At 39.9% G+C, this 23,845-nt stretch overlaps 1 protein-coding gene across 1 annotated transcript in view; it reads left to right on the top strand.

Annotated features, from left to right (window-relative positions):
• LOC139180332 (uncharacterized) overlaps positions 1–23,845 on the top strand; it is a 368,615-nt gene that overhangs the window by 313,816 nt on the left and 30,954 nt on the right. Inside the window, exon 5 of the mRNA XM_070781800.1 lies at positions 1–23,845. This exon is cut by the window's left edge and continues 70,610 nt beyond it; it is cut by the window's right edge and continues 30,954 nt beyond it. The gene's annotated coding sequence lies outside the window, so the exon portion shown is untranslated.

The raw sequence follows: 23,845 nt of genomic DNA, 5'->3' as shown, positions 1-23,845 counted from the left end.
ATAGATGAGGAAACTGAGGCTCAGAGAGGGTATTTCTTTAGTCTGAGGTCACCCAGCTAGGATGAGGTAGATTTAGAATTCTAAATCCAAATCTTTGTTCCCCAATTTAAAATTTGGCTTATGAAAAATGTTTTTGAAACTCTCTAAAACTGATTCTCCAGGAAATGAGGGAACAAGAGTTCATTTTTTCTCATTTCCCCTGAGTTGGTTGACTATATTCTATTCTATAGAATGGAAAAAAGCATGTGGAAAAAAGCATGTCTTAGTTTTGGCTATTATGATAAAGTACCAAAGATGGGGTGGCTTATAAACAAAAATGCATTTCTCATACGTGTGGAGGCTGAAAGTCTGATATGAGGGTGCCAGAAGGGTTTTGCATTTTGGAGAGAGCTCTCTTCCAGGTTTCAGCCTGCTGACTTTTCATTATGTCCTCGCTTAGAAGTAGACCTAGCCAGCTCTCTGACCTCTTCTTACAAGGTTATTAATCCCATTCATGAGGGCTCCACTCTCATATCCTGATTATTTCCCAAAAGCCCACCTCCAGATACTATTACAATGGAGTTTAGGTTTCAATATACAAGTTTCAGGGAGACATAAATATCCATTCTATAACAAAACAATAATAATGTATGTAGGATGTCTCTACCTATGGATTGCTTGGGACAAACTCTGTCCATATCCATTTGTTGTTGCTGTTGTTTTAGTTACTAAGTTGTATCCGACTCTCTTGTGAGCCCATGGACTGCAGCCTGCCATGCTCCTCCATCCATGGAATTTCCCAGTCAAGAAATACTGGAGTGGGTTGCAATTTCCTTCTTTAGAGGATCTTCCTGACCCAGGGATCAAACCCACACATCTTGCCTTGGCAGGCAGATTCTTCACCATTAAGCAACCTGGCAAGATCCATTGCCTTGGTATAATTATTGGGAGCAAACCCTTTTCCTTTCAGTAGTGTCTCAATTTAGACAAGAAATTACAAGGTCATCCTGTAAATAACCTCCTCACTTCTGCCAGAGCAGATCGCTGCTCATCTTTCTGCTTTCCTGTGGACCACCTATCCCACCCTACTTCAGACATCTTTAGAGGAATGACAACTTTTGGCCTTGGACTGTTTTGAGTCTAGACATTATGTTCTGCAGATCAATAAACTCTGGCTGGTGTTCCCTTGTACTCCTGTATCTAAACACCTTGGTCTCCCTTCTTGGTTTTCTTGGCAGTCAGACTTCTGGAAGTGTCAAAACTTTCTGTCCAGACTTCCAAGTCCATAAGCCAATGACCATTCTACCAGATCTGATCAAAATCAAGGGTGCTAGTTAAATGCATTAGTCAGAAAAATTTTAAGTAATGGCTCCTTAATGAACATTGTATTCTTATGGATGAAATAAGATGCTCAAGTAAAATTTCCAAAAATACAACTTCACATGATTGTTGACTTGTCCATAAGCTGTTCTGAAATGACATAGGATAAGCAGATTCTCTTATCCATTGCAGTCCTTTGAGAAAGAGAGTTTGAAGATCAAAGTAAATTTTTTTTAGTTTCACTTCATCCCATATTTTAACTCAAAAGTGATGAAATATTAAATAATGTAAACTATTAATAACATATTTGCTTATGATGCTCTGGGTTTTCCAAAAAATTTGCATCAGTTACCTCAGTTGATCCTCCGACACTCCTGGGATTAAAGTAGGGCAGGAAAAATTTTTATCTGTTCTTATAGAGAAAACACCTGAACTGAGGAGAGGCTAAGTGACTCACTCACAAGTAAAGCCAAGCCCCAAAAGCAGAACTGTCTTCTCTCCGATGAAGGGTCTTCTACCAAACAAAAGAAAGCCTTGACTGTTCATGTCCATTTCATCAGCACATTCATTAAAATGCTTAAAAATCATGCTTGCTTTGTTTATGTTTTTCCTACAAAAATAAACTACTAATCTATAAATAATTTTCTAGAGAAAATGATGTCCTCTCTGTTTGGCGAGTGGGTCCCCTTTTCTAACTGGAGTGGTTATACTTTTCCCCCTTTGTCTTTCCCTCCTGTTCACCATCTTATTCATACATCTTTCACCTTCTTTCTTACTTCCTCTAGCTTTTTAGAGAAGCAGGTAGGCTGCCTGGAAAAAGGAGAAAGACCCTCAGGTTATGTTGTTTGTAGGTGAACCAACAATTGTCAGTTAGCTGGGTCTGGGCTACAGAGATTCAGGATCATAACTTCAAAGCCGTATCACTCCATATCTGAAGACACAGGCCCTGGGGCTTGCAATCTCATTAGAATTTGGCAGTGGAATTACAGCCAGATTTTAATACTGAACCTCTGGGATACCAAATGCATTCACTGGTAATACTATCCATAAAACATGTAGCAGTCTCAAAGAGCTGCACTTATTCCTGGAAATTGGATAGGAATCGAAATGGAACATAGAAGGCAAGTTGAGGCATGTCTTCCTTATACCAAACAGAAAACCTGCTTGTTAGAAGTTTCTCCTTTGTGTATCTTTGGTACAAGTTGGTACATGCAGTTACCATAATGTCATAGCCCACTCTATACCCATGAAAAATAGGTTGGAAACCATCCAGCTTTTTCTGTTGAACTTATAAGGGAGAGAATAGTATTGATTTACTCAGGGAAACTCAATGTGCCTCAGGTCCAGGCTCTTTTGAAGTCTTGGGTTGTAATTTCAATGCTGGTGATAATTCTTAACAAGTGAAACTACAAAATGTGTTTAGGGACTTACTGGAGTGTAGGTTCTTCTGTCTCTTTGCAGAAAGGATTCGGTGAGAGGCAGAGTAACAGGTAAGGAAAGAGTTTATCCTCATGGGATGCTTGTGAGATTTACAAGTGGGCAGGCAAGGGAGGGCCAGCCTGAGAACTTAGTGGACTAGAGTTTTATAAGCAAAGAATGAATGGGGAGAGGGAGAAAACCACCTTCTTCTTCATTCTTGAGTAGACGTCAAGCTTCTATCATCGGTTCCTCCTCCAAGTTGGGCAGGTAAATTTTGTCTTGCCCCTATGTGGTTAAACTAGGACTGTCATGGTGCAGTGGAAATGAGCAAAAAAGAGGTAACACATACTAAAATATGGTAAATTGTCTCAGGTTTTAGTATAATGTCACCTTTTCCATATATGTTTGTTTAGTGTGTGCAGAGGAGCATGTTCTAGGAATCATTAACTTACCTCACCAGGCAGGTTGTGGGTTTCATTCCACCATGGTTTAGGGGGGCATGTCTCATGATTCTGTTGCATGGTTTCATTGCTAAGCAAGCCTAATTTCTTGATTGATCATTAACTTAGAGGAGTTGCCCATAGTTTTTTCTTTACTTACAATCCCTAATGGGGATCTACTTAATCTATTAATATCTATTTAGTCACCTACTTTGTCCCCTTACTCTGTCCCTATCATAAGTGTTGTATGGTTGTTGCCAGTCAGTCCGTGTTTATTGCTGTGGTGTCATTCTTACAATTCTCACACCCCAGGGACTGTCACCAGACAGTGTTAGAGCAGTCACGTAAAGATGAACTGTGAGGGGCGTGAACACGATGGTGAGCATAGTTTGTCTAGAGGGTGCTTTAGCTAAATGGCTTCTTATAGCTTATCTTGGTACTGAGCCACCAAAGAAGTCACAGAACCCTGAAAAAAATGAGTTGTGTTTACAGAAGCTAACCACATTGAAAGGGGTGTTGAGATGAAGTGGCTGAACATTCTTAGCATTTTCTAGAACTGCGCACTTCATGCTTGGTTGTGTTTTAGATACCCTCATTGCTGGAACTTAATTTTTCCTTATGCTTGTTTAATACAGTGATGGTGCAAACAGGCTTTGGAGGGACTTCATAAACAGCCATGAGTTCACTGCCTAAACTCACGTTCTGAATGGCTAATTCAACTGCATTTTCATGGAGTGAGAAAATGAAGCAGTTGCAAGGAGAGATGGAGCTGGTTACTGTAGCTATGGGCTCTGACCCAGGGAGGACATGGGACTGCTGATTGCCTTCTTTGCTGAGTGCTAGCTGTCTCCATTTTTTTCAAAACAAGCATTCCTGGATGAGTGGAGGCCTGTGATGCTCACTGGGAATCATGTTGTTTAACTGCTGATGCAGAAATGTTCTTCCCAGAAGGAATTTGGGTGGTGCTCACATTTTCTGTGTATGTGCGAAAAGTCTGGGTTCCAATCTGGCTCTACATCTAAGCTACCATTAGCCTGGGGATCTTGGGAAAGTCACTTGGCTCTCCGGGCATGAAGATTGAACACCATGCTTCTTATTTTTATGAACCTATGAACCCTTTAAAAATCATTAACATTTCATGCCTTTGGTGGTGGTGTTGTTTAAATCACAGAATGCCCACGGTGATTGCAAGCAAAACAGTATCCTATTAAATATGTGGTTTTTGAAAGATGGTTGACAGGCTTGATTCTGCTATGCCATTTCTTTCACTTTCCAAATTTAAACTTGGGAAGTTTCTAAGGGCTCTGAAACCCTGCAATCTATGTCACAAGACCTATTGATGCAAAAGTACCTTTAAAGGGCCACCGTGTGGTTTCTCTTATCTCTGTGGTTTATTAACAAGGAAAGTCAGGAAAGCTCACTTCACTGTTCACTTTATTCTGGGTATGAACCGCCCTGGGCTTTCCCATCGGATGCTCACACTTTGTAGTTGAGAGTCCGAATGTGTCTGTTTCTCTTTCGGTACATTTCAGAAGTTAATTTGTACCAGGAAGAAGTGTGTACTGTCATCTTCTTTTTGATAATGTCTGATTGCTCACTCGATGTAGATGTAATGTTTTACTGACTTGGTTACCTGCACTGGAACGTTGGGTCTAAGCATTGTTCTGAGTCCATGGGTTATTCTCAGGGTGACCGTCATCAAATGTTTCTGTTAGTTCTCATATGGTCACACATACTTTATCACTTATTTTGCCGACCTGATGGCATAGAACATCAGAGCTGGACAGGAGCTCAGTGTGTCAGATTCAACCGTCTAGTTTCCATAGATGAGAAAACTGAGCCTCCAAGTTCACTATCATCAAGCCTCTTTGAGTGTCAGTTATTGTGATTTTGTTCAAATTGGGGGCCTCCCTCTTGATATGGTTATCACATGTCTACAGTTTTTTGTAGGATATGTTGCCATCAGCTATTCTTTACATATTGGCTTCTATGCTTCCTAAATGTGGGACATGGGTGACCTAATTGAGCATGCTGATTTCTGCTTTGCTAAAAGCTTCTAAAGCTATAAATAAATAATTGTGGGAAGATGCTTGATGGACTTTCAGTTGAAATAATAATCTCCTGGATTGATAGTTTCATCCTTAAGAGAGCCAAAAGCACCTCTTACATATTTAGCACACTTATCTTCAACAACCTTGGGGAACTGCTGGGATAGATTGGATCAGCCAAGGGATTCAACAAAACTTTAATCAAGACTTTGTTGAATGACCCACTGTGTGTCTTGCCCATAAACTAAATTATTGGGATTTAAAAGGCAAAGTCCTGTCTTTTGACTCATGGTCATAGGAAGATAGACCATTATGAGACAAGAATGTGACCATTTGAAATCTTTGTATAAGTCACTAATGCATGAAAGGTAGAAGATAGTAATGTCACAGCTGGAAGTCAATAAGTGTTAGTCACTCAGTCGTGTCCAACTCTTTGTGAGCCCATGGACTGTAGCCCACAGGCTCCTCTGTCCATGGACTTCTCCAGTCAAGGATACTGGAATGGGTTGCCGTTTCCTCCTCCAGGGAATCTTCCTGACCTAGGGATCGAACCCCCGTCTCCTGCATTGCAGGTAGATTCTTTACCATCTGAACCAGGAGGTAGCAGCTAGATGTGGAGTCACAACAGCTGTGGGAGCAAGTGGGATGGAATATAGACTTCTGCTAAAGCAAGGAAATGGGAGGAGAGAGAATAGGATTGATAGTGAGTCAAAGGTGATACAAAGTTTTCTTGGCCACAGAAAGCGAGCATAGACTGAAGAGGTTAGAGAATGTGGTGGGCTGTAAAGGTTTAACTGCAAATCAACTGAAGAAGAAAATCAGTTTTAAAATTGGTGTACATTTGCACACCAGTTCCAGCTTTTTCAAGGCATTTTTACTTCCATATATAACTTCTCTGGAGAAGGCAATGGCACCCCACTCCAGTACTTTGCCTGGAAAATCCCATGGATGGAGGAGCCTGGTAGGTTGCAGTCCATGGGGTCGCTAAGAGTCGGGCACGACTGAGTGACTTCACTTTCACTTTTCACTTTCATGCATTGGAGAAGGAAATGGCAACCCACTCCAGTGTTCTTACCTGGAGAATCCCATTGACGGGGGAGCCTGGTGGCTGCCGTCTGTGGGGTCACACAGAGTTGGACACAACTGAAGTGACTTAGCATAGCATAGCATATAACTTCTCCAAGGTTTGTTTTCAGTCAAACGAGAGTCCACTATTTTTTTTCCTCTTCACAAACTTGAAAGATAGGGTGATGAATACTCCATCCACTTTAACAGATGGGAAAAGTAAGGCTCAAAGAAGATAAGGGGCTTTCTCAAGGTTACATGATAAATAATAAAGACTAAACAAACCTAATATCTTTGCTTTTCTGGTCATTCACACTTAGTCTACTTTCTCTTCTTTCCCCTTTGTTATCTCCGAGCCTGTTTGAGCTGATGCCCAAGGACTGGTCCTTTATGTCATGTTTGCTAACTCTTCTCAGCCATCCCCTTGCATGCCAGAGGGACCCCCTTAACTGCATCAATCTTTCATGAGCTACTTGCTATGTTTATTCATCGAGGCAACAGCCTGCCTCCAGGAGCAAAAACTTAAATTCAGAGAGCATAACTTTCTTGTTCGGAGGAGGTAATGGCACCCCATTCCAGTACTCTTACTGGAAAATCCCATGGACAGAAGAGCCTGATGGGCTACAGTCCATGGGGTCGCTAAGAGTTGGACACGACTGAGTGACTTCACTTTCACTTTTCACTTTCATGCATTGGAGAAGGAAATGGCAACCCACTCCGGTGTTCTTGCCTGGAGAATCCCAGGGACAGGGGAGCCTTGTGGGCTGCCGTCTATGGGGTCGCACAGAGTTGGACACGACTGAAGCGACTTAGCAGCAGCAGCAGCAACTTTCTTTTTAGGATTGGTTGTTTATTTCAACATGGGCTTTAGTCTAGATGAAAAGCATGTGATGAAAACAGTATTGAATGAGCATGGTTCCCAGAGGTGAAATGAAAAGCAGAACCTTTCCTGTTTGCTAATGGCCATGGCTGCTGTGAGGAATCTATTACCTTTTAAAACCCTAGGACTTGAAAATAGAGGAAACAGAATCGCGACATACTCCAGTGTTACTTCCCAGTGCTAACTTTATAGCGTCATCAGAAGTCTCCAGACTTTTTCTTACCTCTGTTACTGTGCTCTGAACTCAAATCCATCTTTCCAACACTGCCAGAGATAACCTGTCTACAACCTGACTGTCATTTACCTATGAAAACCCTCTTTGGCCTAAGGGAAAAAGCCAGCCTTCTTAGCTGGATATACAAAGACCTGTCACCCAGTCTCCACCCAGCCCCTCAACTTCTCTTCCTGTCACTCACCTGCTTTGTATTGCTTATATTTCCACAAGCTCTCTAAGAAACAATAGCTTTTCTTAATATTATTACTGTTTTTGTTCTCTCTGCCTGAATAGTTTTCATCTCTCTCAGTGCCATGTCTGACTATTCCTCATCCTTCAAGATTCAGCTCTTCTGTTCTCAGAGGTCAGCCTGAACCACACCTGTTTCCCATCTCTAGTTGGATTTCTAAGGGCCCTTCTTTGGGAGTTATATGTCCCTGTGTGTGTGCTGTTCTGTAATGGAAATAATACACTGAATATTTGAAATAATGTATTTAAACTTCATTTCTTACCATGTACCATCACTGTGTTAATAATCTGTTTCATCTCTGTAACCACCTCATACTTGGCACATAGGAAGCAATTAGAAAAGACATGCTGAATGGAATCAGGGAACCTATGAGAGGATTATATAACTTTTCATTTGATAAAACTCATTTTCAGAGTGATTGACTTTCCCAAGGTCTGCAACTAGGAAATGGAAGAGCTGACCACTATACCACACTGCACACCAAAATTCTGCTTTAATTTCTATCTGCTCCCCCACATTGTAAGGATAGAATTTATGGTTCCCAAGTACAGGAAAGATGACTTTTGTCCCTATAGCCCAGCATATTAATATAGTAGATGTCCAAAATACTCACTGGGATTGACGTTAATTCTCTTCCTATATCCCTTTTGATTTTTTTTTTTTTTTTTTTGAGGCTAGGGCCCATTTTTACCTTTGAATATATACTAAAGAGTCCTTATTTAAACTATTTTACAGCCAACAGACATTCAAAAAAGACTTGTTTTATTCTCCTAAAATTAGTTTTCTATATCTTCTTTGGGTGACATTGTCATCTATCTCCCAGTGACTGAATTTAATGAGAATGACCATATAATTGATCACGCTTTTGAGAATGAAAGAGAGTGCTATTAATAATTACCTCAAGAGAACAGATGGGAATGGAACTTTCCTGGGCAAACCAGGATGTGTGGTCACCCTAAGTATAATCAAATCACCAACAGGAGAGACTTAATCCAGTGCTTTTGATCAAGTCCTTAAATCATGCTGCGTTGTCCTCTGAGTTTCTCATATTGTAGGAAAGCTCTGGCAGTCAAGCATACCTTCTCAAAATGTAAAATTCCTAGAAGAAATCAGACATAGCCAAGGAAGTAATATATACTTGCTAGTATTGATATGCTTATTTTCTTTAAAAACCGCCATTGGAGGTAAATTTTATGAAAAGGTGGTGGGAGAGTTGTTAGGAGCTGGTGCTATAGCCCTCTGGTAGTCTATAAGCCTTTCATGGGAATACTGCTGAATTTGGGTCATTGTGTAAAATGCATATTGTCAGTTTTCATGCCTTTACTAGAATGTCTATGTTGTGGCATCCTGACTAACGTCATGAGATGCAGTGGAGATGTGAGATCTACCTGCTCTAAGAGAAAAAATGTTTGGCAACATGAAGCTGCTGGCAAAGAGAAAGTGTTTTTCCTAGAATATGCAAGAATTTTGTTTTGATGGTATGTAAGAGATATGGTCAAGGCAGCTGTCCTCTGACAGTCACTCGGCATGAAGGGTCTCCATATGAAGACTGGGATAACCTCAGATGCTATTATGGACACTGTGAGCCAGTGTATTGCTATTGCTTGGTCACTAAAAGTTCTGGTGATATAATACTAGAGTGTGCTCTGCAAACAAAAAGATCAGAAAGAGTATTGCAGAGTAGGAATTTCATCTCTCTACCCCACCTCATATTAGGATTTTTGTGTTTTTTTTGGACTAAGAGGCAGTTGTGGGCATATTTTTTTCTTTTTTAAAAATTTTACTTATTTTAAAAAGAATTTTTAAAGAGTCTTTATTTAATTTGTTACAGTATTTTTTCTGTTTTGGTTTTCTGGCTGTGAGGCATATGAGCTCTTAGCTCCCTGACTAGGGATAGAACCCACTTGCCGTGCATTGGAAGATGAAGTCTTAACCACTGGACCACCAGGGAAATCCCTTTCTTTCTTTTCTTCTTTTAAATCAACTTTGTCAATAATAAAGAAAAGGTCATGTGCAGACCCTTGACCACAAGTTTTTCAGACTCCATTTTGTTTCTCCTCTTATCCTACCAAGGTATTTAGGACATGTACCTTTGGAGAATATCACTAGCTGGATTTTCGTGTGGACTAGTACTCCCTTCTTAGAGGACTTTGAGAATTACTTGGAGGTATTTCAATTGCCACAGTGACTGGAGGGGCACCATTGATGTTAGTGGGTAGAGGTCAGTGTGGTAATTATCCTTCAGCCTTCACTGGACAGAATCGTCCTTCACAGTGAGAATTGTGCTTCCCCCATGTCAACAATGCCCTGTTGTGGAATGCCGTGGAAAGCATATATGATTCTGATCATATATTCTGAGAATATATATTCTGTTTCTCCTTACTGTTAAAGGTGAAATAAAGTCTTCTGGTTTTAAAGTCACTGAAAATCACTCCTGGGTGAGCTTTTTATTCTGTTAGTCAGTGTAGTTAATGGAGTTTTTTTTTTTTTTTTTTTAACATTTGGCAAAGCTCTCTCTTATTAGCTTGTGCAATATACCTAGTGCCAATTTGCATTTTAAAAACTTCCCTCATTGCAACAGCTGTACAAAAGCCATTACAGATTGGGAGGGGAAAAAAGATTATATTTATGAAGCAAATTAAGGAAGGCAAAAGGAAAATGTTTTGCTCAAGCTCTGTGGCTTAGAAGTGAATAAAATAATCTGTTCCTGAATTCAAATAGAACTGAAATGCAAAAGATAAGATTCTTATAAAAAAGATGTTCTACCTCTTGCCCCTGAGGTTGGATTTTAAGCAGATATTTTTGATTATTTCTACTAACTTGGATAGTGAATAGTGTCTAGATCTCTTGGCAAATCACTCAAATTTTAGAGCAATCTTTCTCAATTAAAATTCTTAAAGTTGATCATAGATAAAAACAGAATAATTTTTCAGGTAGAAGATGGCCAACAGAAAAAAAAGGAAGAGAGAGAGAAAGAGAATGAAAGTTCCTTAAGCCATAGTCAAAAGTAATCAGTGGTGGAATTGTTCGGGGCAGGGGGTACTTTGGTGGAAGTGATTCAGAATTAAAAGGCAAGACAAACTCACCATTTAAAAGACATTAAAAGCAGCAATAAGAATCTGAAAACAGACATCTTCATCACCAAAACCCAACTCGTTCCCAAAACCCTGCTTCATAATGTCCACAATGAACTTCTCCAAGGCCTCCTGTGTTTTTGTACTGCCTAGTTCTAACAATCTACTCGGATCTTTAAACAAAAACCACATTTCAAACTTTTGGCCACCAATGTGCCCCCTAAATTAATTGATTTTGCACATAGACCTGACAGATGCAGCTTTGTTACAATGACCAAGTTTGAATCCACAAATGTGGATTTTAACAATATATTTTAAAAGGTCTCTTGGGATGACTTGTGCCTGCTTAGCACACTCTTTGAGTGCTTGTCTTCTTAGCATAAGCACTAGGTTTTCACTTAACTAACCCGTTAGAGGGCATAAGGGGTGCTGCTGGGAGAAGGGTGAGGTCACAGAATGACGCCTCTGTTGCATCTGCAGGGACTCCCTTGGCATAACAGAACTTCTGTCCATGACGCCTCCTTGGTGCATTTCCCCTTGAGAAGTCAAGATCTAACTCCTCAATTGATAGAGTTGCATTGACATAAATACTTCACCATGTGTAAAATAGATAGCTAATGGAAACTCAGCTCCGAGCTCTGTAATAACCTAGAGAGGTGGGCTGGGGGAGTGGGAGGGAGGCTCCATAGGGAGGTGATATGTGTATATTTATAGCGGATTCACATTGTTATACAGCCGAAACTAACACAACATCATAAAGCAATTACACTCCAATTAAAGAAAAAAAAAAAAGACCTGATTTCTCCAGTCCCAAAGGCCAGTAGGTGGTGCAAATGTCCCTTCTTGCTTTCCATCTGTATCACTAATTTGCATAGAGTGCTTAGTGGGTTTTTTTAACCATGCCCCCGCTCCCTTTACCAGGCCCATATTATTAAATAAGAGCACCCCGCCCCCATTTTTAAAATTGTGGCAAGCTGTATAAAACATATGCCATTGTAACCTTAAGTGTACAATTCAGTGGCATTCATTATATTCACAACATTGTATAACTGTCCCCACTGTTTATTTCTAAAACCCCTGCATTACTCTGAACATTAACGCTGTACCCATTAAGCAATAATTCCCTGTTCACCTCTCTCTCAAGCTCTGGTCACCTCTAATCTACTTTTTGACTTTATGAATCGACCTATTCTAGATATTTCATGTAAGTGAAATCATACTAGGCTTATCTTTTTGTATTGGCTTATTTCACTGAGCATTATGTTTTCTGGGTTCATCTGTATTGTGGCACAAACCAAAATTTCATTCCTTTTATGGAAGAATAGTATTCCATTGCATGTCTAAACCTTATTTTGCTTATCCATTTACCTGTTGATGGGCACTTGGACATTTCCACCTTTTGGCTATTGTGGATGATGCTCCAAGGAACATTCAACATACAAGCATTGTTTGAGTCTATGCTTTCATATCTTTGGGGCTGTGTTCCTATTGGTAGAATTACTGGGTCATATGGTAACTCTGTGTTTAACTTTTTGAGAAACCACCAAACTATAACCCTTTACTCCCTTTTGGGAGCAGGTTCATCTCCTTCTCTCACCAAGTCTGCAGATGCCCAGGTACATTATTAAAGTTTTCTATAGTTTTATTTATACCTCAGAATCTGTGTCTTGTATGTGAATAACTCATTTAGAGGCAGAAAGGAATGTCAGATGCAGATAACAGTTCATTTTGATCCAGACTAATACATGGCATAGTATTATCCTGAAAACATTTTCTCCGATATGCTTACTTTACAGAACATCTATTTCCTCTTGTTCTGAGTGTTTACTGTATCCATACAGTAGGCTGACCAGTAACTGTACTCCTAGCTTGTACCATCCACACTTTGAAGAGGAAAGATGGTAGTGATAAGATAAGACTGGGGTCATTACCTCTCTTCTGATGCTTATTGATAAAGCTTCTTTCTCCAGTACTCGTCGTCTTGAGGGCAGATGCTCTCTGTGTTCCGGGTTTTTGGGTCGTACCTCAAACATGGTCTTTTTGCAGCAAAATGCTGGTGAAAAACAGTGGTTTGCATAGCATTTTGTTCTGCCTTTAAATAGTCTCATGTGAACATCTGATAAATCAGGTGATAAAATATGCCTCTGTGGGACTTAGAGAATCAACCCTCTCAGGATGCCTCTCTGAGTCTGCTCGTTAGGTGTGTGAGCAGGGCTGCCCTGGTGCTGGCACTCCCACATCAGGGGCAGCCAGGACACGTTCTGCTCAGTGGTGTCAGGGTGGATGGTAGTCAGAGCTCACCCCTAGGTAAACTCACTCACTCACCTTAACTGAGCCAGGTAAAACGCTCAGTTTTGTTGGTGAGGTCACTGACAGATTTACCACAGCTGAGACTGAAACCCTAGTGGAAAAGCGAGACTAATGGCTGTTAGAAGATGCATGCTAACATGCATAGAGAAAAGCAAGGCTCAGGGAGGAGAGATGGAACAGAATGACTTTGGCCGAAGAACACTGGGGTCACTGTGCTGCGTTCTGATAATGGTGATTTTCCTCAGGTCTACTTCCTTGTGAAAGAATGGTCTACCTAGAAAGTACTGGTTCTTTCTAGAAGTATGTCTTTAAAAAAAAAAAAAAGTTGCGGGAGGAGTGGGGAGGTTGGCTGAACCAAAAGTCTGAAGTCAGAAAGCAGCCTGTGGTAGGTGAAAGGGGCTGTTTCCCCTGCGCGGTGCAGACCAAGAGGGCATTTGGTACAGACTCTCTGCTGTCAGTTGTCCCTTGTCTTCCGTTCAGTCAGTTCAGTCGCTCAGTCGTGTCCGACTCTTGCGACCCCATGGATCGCAGCACGCCAGGCCTCCCTGTCCATCACCAACTCCCGGAGTCCACCCAAACTCATGTGCATCGAGTCGGTGATGCCGTCCAGCCATCTCATCCTCTGTCGTCCGCTTCTCCTCCTGCCCCCAATCCCTCCCAGCATCAGGGTCTTTTCCAGTGAGTCAACTCTCCGCATGAGGTGGCCAAAGTATTGGAGTTTCAGCCTCAGCATCAATCCTTCAACACCCAGGACTGATCTCCTTTAGGATGGACTGGTTAGATCTCCTTGCAGTCCAAGGGACTCACAAGAGTCTTCTCCAGCACCACATTGTCTTCAGTGATGTCTTATTTGAAAAGTGAGATGAGCTGAAAGGGGACTGTGCAGCTCAGGGGCATGGGGACTAGCGTGCGTGTAGATTTTCCAACATCTCTGGAGGGCAAGTGTACTCATATGTGAAAGTTTCCCAGGAGACCAGGGAGTAGCCCAGGTCTGCAGACTCACAACCTGCGCTCATTCCCTCCTCCCAGGTCTTGTGGCTTTGGTTTTCTTGACCAATAGACTGGAAGGAGTTGTTAGAGTTAGAGAAGGGGGCCTTTGAAATCATTTCCGAATCCCTCTTCATTTCAGACATGGAGAGAATGGGTTATGTGCCATGCCCAAGTTCACATTTAAAGCTCATGACAGGTAAGCCTGAGCTAAGGTTTCCAAACTCCTGGCCTAGTACTTTTTCTATTAAATTCATCTCTTTTCAGAGGATGTGTTTTAGAGCTTGTGGGACATTGATAAATGTTATTAAAACTTTAAACTTAGTTCGAGAACACAAATGTTTATATCCAGTAGAAGATTGAATTCACACATTCCCTCATAGAAATAATCAAATTTAGAATTTTAATTAATTGTAAATTAAATTACATAATAAATTAAATAATGAAATAAATTACAATTTAATTTATTGTACTTTGTTCTTCAGATCAAAAACACTTAGGAGAGGATTCTTTTCTCCTGATGGAGATTGTAAATACAACTCTTAACATTTTTACCTTTGAAAGACTTAATAAAAATGTGTATTGAGAGCCTAGGTTTTGATCAGTTTAAAAAAATGGAATGTTACAAAACTCAGGTTACTTCATATTTCTGAAAAGGTCACCATAAATAAAGACCACTAATTTTTTTCAGTCCTCTAAAAATTTCTATCTAGAGTTGCCAGATAAAATACAGGATGCCCCGTTACATCTGAATTTCAGATAAAAAATATTCTCTAGTATAAGCGTGACAATGCATTATTTGGGACATACTTACACAAAAAATACTCATTTGCTGTTTATCTGATACTCGAATTTATCTGGGATCCTGTAAGTTATTTGTTAAATTTGGCAACATCATTTATAATTTTTAACAGTATTATTGTACTTTTAGGTTTTAAAATTATAGTTAGATCATCAGTAGATACGGCGATAAGTATAATCAGTGAGTTCAGCCGCTCAGTCGTGTCCACCTCTTGGCGACCCCATGGACTGCAGCACGCCAGGTCTCCCTGTCCATCGCCAACTCCAGGAGTCTACTCAAAACTCCGGTCCATTGAGCCAGTGATACTATCCAACCATCTCATCCTCTGTTGTCCCCTTCTCCTTCTGCCCTCAATCTTACCCAGCATCAGGGTCTTTTCAAAGGAGCCAGTTCTTTGCAACAGCAGGCCAAAGTATTGGCGTTTCAGGTCAGCATCAGAACTTCCAATGAATATTCAGGACTGATGTCCTTTAGGATGGACTGGTTGGATCTCCTTGCAGTCCAAGGGACTCTCAAGAGTCTTCTCCAAAACCACGGTTTAAAAGCATCAATTCTTTGGCACTCAACTTTCTTTATAGTCCAATTCTCACATCCATACATGACTACTGGAAAAACCATAGCTTTGACTAGACGGACCTTTGTTGGCAAAGTAATGTCTCTGCTTTTTAATATGCTGTCTAGGTTGATCATTGCTTTCCTTCCAAGGAGCAAGCGTCTTTTAATTTCATGGCTGCAGTCACCATCTGCAGTGATTTTGGAGCCCACAAAAATAGTCTGTCACTGTTTACACTGTTTCCTGATCTATTTGCCATGAAGTGATGGGACTGGATGCCATGATCTTCGTTTTCTGAATGTTGAGCTTTAAGCCAATTTTTTCACTCTTCTCTTTCAATTTCATCAAGAAGCTCTTTAGTTTTTCTTCACTTTCTGCTGAAATGGCAACCCACTCCAGTGTTCTTGCCTGGAGAATCCCAGGGAGGGGAGAGCCTGGTGGGCTGCCGTCTATGGAGTTGCACAGAGTCGGACACGACTGAAGCGACTTAGCAACAGCAGCAGCATCTGCATATCTGAGGTTATTGATATTTCTCCTGACAATCTTGATTCCAGCTTGTGCTTCATCCAGCCTAGCATTTCTCATGATGTACTCTGCATTTAAGTTGAATAAGCAGGGTGACAGTATACAGCCTTGACATACTCCTTTTCTTATTTGGAACCAGTCTGTTGTTCCATGTCCAGTTCTAATTGTTGCTTCCTGACCTGCATACACATTTCTCAAGAGGCAGGTCAGGTAATGTATTCCCATCTCTTGAAGAATTTTCCAGTTTATGGTGATCCACACAGTCAAAGGCTTTGGCATAGTCAATAAAGCAGAAGTAGATGTTTTTCTGGAACTTTCTTGCTTTTTCGATGATCCTGTGGATGTTGGCAATTTGATCTCTGGTTCCTCTGCCTTTTCTAGATCCATCTTGAACATCTGGAAGTTCACAGGTCACGTACTGTTGAAGCCTGGTTTGGAGAATTTTGAGCATTACTTTACTAGGGTCTGAGATGAATGCAATTGTGCGGTAGTTTGAGCATTCTTTGGCATTGCCTTTCTTTGGGATTGGAATGAAGACTGACCTTTTCCAGTCCTGTGGCCACTGCTGAGTTTTCCAAATTTGCTGGCATATTGACTGCAGCACTTTCACAGCATCATCTTTTAGGATTTGCAATAGCTCAACTGGAATTCCATCACCTTCACTAGCTTTGTTCGTAGTGATGCTTCCTAATGCCCACTTGTCTTCACATTCCAGGATGTCTGGTTCTAGGTGAGTGATCATAACATCATGATTATCTGGGTTGTGAAAAAAAATTTTTGTACAGTTCTTCTGTGTGTTCTTGCCACCTCTTCTTAATATCTTCTGCTTCTTATAGGTCCATCCCATTTCTGTCTTTTATTGTGCCCATCTTTGCATGAAATGTTCCCCTGGTATCTCTGGTTTTCTTGAAGAGATCTCTAGGCTTTCCCATTCTATTGTTTTCCTCTATTTCTTTGCATTGATCACTGAACAAGGCTTTCTTATCTCTCCTTGCTATTCTTTGGAACTCTGCATTCAAATGGGTATATCTTTCCTTTTCTCCTTTGCCTCTCTCTTCTCTTCTCTTCTCTTCTCAGCTATTTGTAAGGCCTCCTCAGAGAACCATTTTGCCTTTTTGCATTTATTTTTCTTGGGGATGGTCTTGATCACTGCCTCCTGTACAAATGTCACGAACCTCTGTCCATAGTTCTTCAGGCCCTCTATCTATCAGATCTAATCCCTTGAATCTATTTGTCACTTCCACTGTATAATTGTAAGGGATTTGATTTAGGTCATACCTGAATGGTCTAGTGATTTTTCCTGCTGTCTTCAACTTAAGTGTGAATTTGGCAGTAAGGAGTTCATGAACTGAGCCACAGTTAGCTCCTGGTCTTGTTTTTGCCGACTATATAGAGCTTCTCCATCTTTGGCTGCAAAGAATACAATCAGTGATTTTGGTGTTGACCATCTGGTGATGTCCATGTGTAGAGTCTTCTCTTGTGTCATTGGAAGAGAGTGTTTGCTATGACCAGTGAGTTCTCTTGCAAATCTCTATTAGCCTTTGACTTACTTCATTCTGTACTCCAAGGCCAAATTTGCCTGTTACTCCAGGTATTTCTTGACTTCCTACTTTTGCATTCCAGTCCCCTATAATGAATAAGACATCTTTTTGGGGTGTTCTACAAGGTCTTGTAGGTCTTCATAGAACCATTCAACTCCAGCTTCTTCAGCATTACTGGTCAGGGCATAGACCTGGATTACTGTGATATTGAATGGTTTTCCTTGGAAACAGAGTGATCGCTGTTTGTTTCCAAGGTGCTAAGTACAAAAATGAATAAAACACATGTTTCCCTTAATAAATTTAGAGCAGACGTGAAGAGATCATGCTAATATTGCATTAAGTGAAGCTATGAGAGCAAAGAAAAATGGTACCTGGCTAGTATCGTGGTTCAGGAAAGACTTCCTCCAGAAATGATATCTGGGCTCAGGTTTAACTAATGTGGGAAGGTTAGCCACGTGATGAGATGTAGAAGGAGTGGTCCTGGCCAAAGCAATGGAAATAGTGAAAGCTAAGAGGTGTGAATCAGCACGGTGTATGGTGTGTTGAGGATCTGGTGCGAGTTAAAGAATGGACAGAGCTCTAAGCGTGGTCAGGATCATGCTTCAGATAGTGTGTTCTTGAGGCTGCATTTCAGGAGGATGGGATTGAGTCTAAGAAGGTCGACTTGAAGGCTGCTGTCAGAGTCCACCTCAGAAATGATGAGTCAGAAGTACGGCTGTGATCACTGAAGGAGAAGGAACAGACCACACTATTACTCCAGAGAGAAAATCAGCAGTTCTTGGTTGTTCTTTAGACACGAGCCTTCCAAATAGCAGATGATAACTGGACAGACGTTTTCAGGACAACATGATTGGAATGTGAAAAGTATCTACAATTTTTACAAACCTTTCCCATTGTAATTAATAAGTGTGTAAGTTTTGAGTGGTTATCTTGATAGTGTACATACATGAATGCCTGTTTACCTGGCAGGTGAAAATGTTCTTGAAGAAAAAGACACTGCTTTCATGTTCTCAGTATTCCTTCTCCCAAAGTTCTCTATAAGGAGTAGGATCTAATTTATTTCTGTTGGGTTTTGTTGTGGCATCATCCACCTGCCATAGTGTCTGTACCCCCCTCCACCCCTGCTACCAGATAGTACCAACACACTTTCCATGAAAACCTCTGAAGTTCATATAAATTTTCATTACTCTTTCTGCAGGATAATGACAATTTCATAGGCAGCACATCAACCTTTTACTTATATCTTTTTTTCTGGATCCACTGTTCAGTCACAGCCTCCTCCAAACAAGGCCTGCCAATACATCTGTTTTTGAGTTCAGATATTACAGAAAACAGATACTACTCCAAACATCAACCCTACCCAGGATTCTCACAGTCCCAGAAAGCCAGCCTGTACAATTAAACTAGCTTGATAAACAGATGAGCTTCTATGGGTGTTTTTATTCTAGGTTTCAGATCCTGACCATGCTGATGTCTTTTTCTGTAACCCTTGAGGCACTCAGTTTTCTCTGCTGGCTCAGGGAAGTTGCTTTTTCTCAAACCATCCAAATCACTTTTCCTTATGAAACTTTCTAGAACCTTTATATCTAACTTCTCTCTTTGAGGACCTACTTTTCCTCTGAATATGCATATTCTCTATTTTTTTTTTTTTTTTTAGCTGGTCCCTATTGCTGCTTCTGATTTTGTTTTCTTTTTTTTTTTTTTAATTTTTTAAAAATTTTACTTTATTTAACTTTACAATATTGTATTGGTTTTGCCACATATCAAAATGAATCTGCCACAGGTATACATGTGTTCCCCATCCTGAACCCTCCTCCCTCCTCCCTCCCCATACCATCCCTCTGGGTCGTCCCAGTACACCAGCCCCAAGCATCCAGTATCATGCAACAAACCTGGACTGGCGACTTGTTTCATATATGATATTATACATGTTTCAATGCCATTCTCCCAAATCATCCCACCCTCTCCCTCTCCCTCTCCCTCTCCCACAGAGTCCAAAAGACTGTTCTGTACATCAGTGTCTCTTTTGCTGTCTCGTACAGCGGGTTATTGTTACCATCTTTCTAAATTCCATATATATGCGTTAGTATACTGTATTGGTGTTTTTCTTTCTGGCTTACTTCACTCTGTATAATAGGCTCCAGTTTCATCCACCTCATTAGAACTGATTCAAATGTATTCTTTTTAATGGCTGAGTAATACTCCATTGCGTATATGTACCACAGCTTTCGTATCCATTCATCTGCTGATGGACATATGGGTTGCTTCCATGTCCTAGCTATTATAAATAGTGCTGCGATGAACATTGGGGTACACGTGTCTCTTTCCCTTCTGGTTTCCTCAGTGTGTATGCCCAGCAGTGGGATTGCTGGATCATAAGGCAGTTCTATTTCCAGTTTTTTAAGGAATCTCCACGCTGTTCTCCATAGTGGCTGTACTAGTTTGCATTCCCACCAACAGTGTAAGAGGGTTCCCTTTTCTCCACACCCTCTCCAGCATTTATTGCTTGTAGACTTTTGGATCGCAGCCATTCTGACTGGTGTGAAATGGTACCTCATAGTGGTTTTGATTTGCATTTCTCTGATAATGAGTGATGTTGAGCATCTTTTCATGTGTTTGTTAGCCATCTATATGTCTTCTTTGGAGAAATGTCTATTTAGTTCTTTGGCCCATTTTTTGATTGGATCATTTAGTTTTCTGGAATTGAGCTGTAGGGGTTGCTTGTATATTTTTGAGATTGGTTGTTTGTTGCTTCATTTGCTATTATTTTCTCCCATTCTGAAGGCTGTCTTTTCACCTTACTTATAGTTTCCTTTGTTGTGCAGAAGCTTTTAACTTTAATTAGGTCCCATTTGTTTATTTTTGCTTTTATTTCCAATATCCTGGGAGGTGGGTCATAGAGGATCCTGCTGTGATGTATGTCGGAGAGTGTTTTGCCTATGTTCTCCTCTAGGAGTTTTATAGTTTCTGGTCTTACGTTTAGATCTTTAATCCATTTTCAGTTTATTTTTGTGTATGGTGTTAGAAAGTGCTCTAGTTTCATTCTTTTACAAGTGGTTGACCAGTTTTCCCAGCACCACTTGTTAAAGAGATTGTCTTTAATCTATTGTATATTCTTGCCTCCTTTGTCAAAGATAAGGTGTCCATATGTGCGTGGATTTATCTCTGGGCTTTCTGTTTTGTTCCATTGATCTATATTTCTGTCTTTGTGCCAGTACCATACTGTCTTGATGACTGTGGCTTTGTAGTAGAGCCTGAAGTCAGGCAGGTTTATTCCTCCAGTTCCATTCTTCTTTCTCAAGATAGCTTTGGCTATTTGAGGTTTTTTGTATTTCCGTACAAATTGTGAAATTATTTGTTCTAGCTCTGTGAAGAATACTGTTGGTAGCTTGATAGGGATTGCATTGAATCTATAAATTGCTTTGGATAGTATACTCATTTTCATTATATTGATTCTTCCAATCCATGAACATGGTATATTTCTCCATCTATTAGTGTCCTCTTTGATTTCTTTGACCAGTGTTTTATAGTTTTCTATATATAGGTCTTTAGTTTCTTTAGGTAGATATATTCCTAAGTATTTTATTCTTTTTGTTGCAATGGTGAATGGAATTGTTTCCTTAATTTCTCTATTTTCTCATTATTAGTGTATAGGAATGCAAGGGATTTCTGTGTGTTGATTTTATATCCTGCAACTTTGCTATATTCATTGATTAGTTCTAGTAATTTTCTGGTGGAGTCTTTAGGGTTTTCTATGTAGAGGATCATGTCATCTGCAAACAGTGAGAGTTTTACTTCTTTTCCAATTTGGATTCCTTTTATTTCTTTTTCTGCTCTGATTGCTGTGGCTAAAACTTCCAAAACTATGTTGAATAGTAATGGTGAAAGTGGGCACCCTTGTCTTGTTCCTGACTTAAGAGGAAATGCTTTCAATTTTTCACCATTGAAGATAATGTTTGCTGTGGGTTTGTCATATATAGCTTTTATTATGTTGAGGTATGTTCCTTCTATTCCTGCTTTCTGGAGAGTTTTTATCATAAATGGATGTTGAATTTTGTCAAAGGCTTTCTCTGCATCTATTGAGATAATCATAGGGTTTTTATTTTTCAATTTGTTAATGTGGTGTATTACATTGATTGATTTGCGGATATTGAAGAATCCTTGCATCTCTGGGATAAAGCCCACTTGGTCATGGTGTATGATCTTTTTAATGTGTTGTTGGATTCTGATTGCTAGAATTTTGTTAAGGATTTTTGCATCTGTGTTCATCAGTGATATTGGCCTGTAGTCTTCTTTTTTTGTGGCATCTTTGTCAGGTTTTGGTATTAGGGTGATGGTGGCCTCATAGAATGAGTTTGGAAGTTTACCTTCCTCTGCAATTTTCTGGAAGAGTTTGAGTAGGATAGGTGTCAGCTCTTCTCTAAATTTTTGGTAGAATTCAGCTGTGAAGCCGTCTGGACCTGGGCTTTTGTTTGCTGGAAGATTTTTGATTACAGTTTCAATTTCCGTGCTTGTGATGGGTCTGTTAAGATTTTCTATTTCTTCCTGGTCGAGTTTTGGAAAGTTGTACTTTTCTAAGAATTTGTCCATTTCTTCCATGTTGTCTATTTTATTAGCATATAATTGTTGATAGTAGTCCCTTATCATCCTCTGTATTTCTGTGTTGTCTGTTGTGATCTCTCCATTTTCATTTCTAATTTTATTGATTTGATTTTTCTCCCTTTGTTTCTTGATGAGTCTTGCTAATGGTTTGTCAATTTTATTTATCCTTTCAAAGAACCAGCTTTTGGCTTTGTTGATTTTTGCTATGGTCTCTTTTGTTTCTTTTGCATTTATTTCTGCCCTAATTTTTAAGATTTCTTTCCTTCTACTAACCCTGGGGTTCTTAATTTCTTCCTTTTCTAGTTGCTTTAGGTGTAGAGTTAGATTATTTATTTGACTTTTTTCTCGTTTTTTGAGGTATGCCTGTATTGCTATGAACTTTCCCCTTAGGACTGCTTTTACAGTGTCCCACAGGTTTTGGGTTGTTGTGTTTTCATTTTCATTCGTTTCTATGCAAATTTTGATTTCTTTTTTGATTTCTTCTGTGATTTGTTGGCTATTCAGCAGCGTGTTGTTCAGCCTCCATATGTTGGCATTTTTAATAGTTTTTCCCCTGTAATTGAGATCTAATCTTACTGCATTGTGGTCAGAAAAGATGCTTGGAATGATTTCTATTTTTCTGAATTTACCAAGGCTAGATTTATGGCCCAGGATGTGATCTATCCTGGAGAAGGTTCCATGTGCGCTTGAGAAAAAGGTGAAATTCATTGTTTTGGGATGAAATGTCCTATAGATATCAATTAGGTCTAACTGGTCTATTGTATCATTTAAAGTTTGTGTTTCCTTGTTAATTTTCTGTTTAGTTGATCTATCCATAGGTGTGAGTGGGGTATTAAAGTCTCCCATTATTATTGTGTTATTGTTAATTTCTCCCATACTGTCTTACAAATTGTGGTGCTCCTATGTTGGGTGCATATATATTTATAATTGCTATATCTTCTTCTTGGATTGATCCTTTGATCATTATGTAGTGACCTTCTTTGTCTCTCTTCACAGCCTTTGTTTTAAAGTCTATTTTATCTGATAATGAGTATTGCTACTCCTGCTTTCTTTTGGTCCCTATTTGCATGGAAAATCTTTTTCCAGCCCTTCACTTTCAGTCTGCATGTGTCCCCTGTTTTGAGGTGGGTCTCTTGTAGACAACATATGTAGGGGTCTTGTTTTTGTATCCATTCAGCCAGTCTTTGTCTTTTGGTTGGAGCATTCAACCCATTTACGTTTAAGGTAATTATTGATAAGTATGATCCTGTTGCCATTTACTTTATTGTTTTGGGTTCGAGTTTATACACTGTTTTTGTGTTTTCTGTCTAGAGAATATCCTTTAGTATTTGTTGGAGAGCTGGTTTGGTGGTGCTGAATTCTCTCAGCTTTTGCTTGTATGTAAAGCTTTTGATTTCTCCTTCATATTTGAGTGAGATCCTTGCTGGGTACAATAATCTGGGCTGTAGGTTATTTTCTTTCATCACTTTAAGTATGTCTTGCCATTCCCTCCTGGCTTGGAGAGTTTCTATTGAAAGATCAGCTGTTACCCTTATGGGAATTCCCTTGTGTGTTATTTGTTGTTTTTCCCTTGCTGCTTTTAGTATTTGTTCTTTGTGTTTGATCTTTGTTAATTTGATTAATATGTGTCTTGGGGTGTTTCTCCTTGGGTTTATCCTGTTTGGGACTCTCTGGGTTTCTTGGACTTGAGTGATTATTTCCTTCCCCATTTTAGGGAAGTTTTCAACTATTATCTCCTCAAGTATTTTCTCATGGTCTTTCTTTTTGTCTTCTTCTTCTAGGATCCCTATGATTCGAATGTTGTAGCGTTTAATATTGTCCTGGAGGTCTCTGAGA

This window comes from Bos indicus, chromosome 28 (genome assembly GCF_029378745.1).
Source record: "Bos indicus isolate NIAB-ARS_2022 breed Sahiwal x Tharparkar chromosome 28, NIAB-ARS_B.indTharparkar_mat_pri_1.0, whole genome shotgun sequence".
Lineage (NCBI taxonomy): Eukaryota > Metazoa > Chordata > Mammalia > Artiodactyla > Bovidae > Bos > Bos indicus.
Note: the sequence above shows the minus strand (reverse complement) of the source record. Positions and strands in the feature narration are given on the sequence as shown.